At 50.9% G+C, this 621-nt stretch overlaps 1 protein-coding gene across 1 annotated transcript in view; it reads left to right on the plus strand.

Annotated features, from left to right (window-relative positions):
- LOC119589311 overlaps positions 1 to 621 on the plus strand; it is a gene marked incomplete in the record, with an annotated part of 61041 nt that overhangs the window by 15710 nt on the left and 44710 nt on the right.

Genomic DNA, 621 nt, shown 5'->3' on the forward strand with positions numbered 1-621 from the left:
CTTGAGTCTTCGTCTTTCTCTTCTTCGCATTTTCGTAAATACTTTTCTTTCTCCGACTCTGTATCCCTCCATTTACTGTCTCCTTTTTCTTTTCTTCTTTTCCTCTCTCTGATTCCTTTTCCCTCTCTTCCCTTCTTCTCTCTGACTCCTTTTCCCCCTTTCCTTTCCTCTCTCTGACTCCTTTTCCCTCTCTTACTTTCCTTTCTCTCACTCTTTTTCTCTTCCTTTCCTCTCTCTGACTCCTTTTCCCCCATCCTTATCCTTTTTTATCCTTTATCCTTTTCATCCCTCCGACTCCTCTTCCCCCCCCTTCCCTCTACCCACTCCCTTACCCCTTTCCGACTCCTTTTTCTCCCTCTTCCTCCTTTCTCCCCCTCCCCCATTCACTCCCTCCCCCACCCTTACACCTCCCGCCTTCCTAACCCCCCCACCCCCATTTCCCCCTCCGCACACCCCTTTTACTCTCTCCTTTCTCCCCCATTTCACCCCCCCATTTCACCCCCCCCCCCCCATTTCACCCCCACGTCCCCGACCTGTCCTGTTGGGGGAAATCCGAACTAGGCATTCCTCATCCTCAGGTGTGGGTGAAGGATGGGAAGGTGTTGTCTTGAAGAATTCTTT

This window comes from Penaeus monodon, chromosome 25 (assembly GCF_015228065.2).
Source record: "Penaeus monodon isolate SGIC_2016 chromosome 25, NSTDA_Pmon_1, whole genome shotgun sequence".
Classification (NCBI taxonomy): domain Eukaryota; kingdom Metazoa; phylum Arthropoda; class Malacostraca; order Decapoda; family Penaeidae; genus Penaeus; species Penaeus monodon.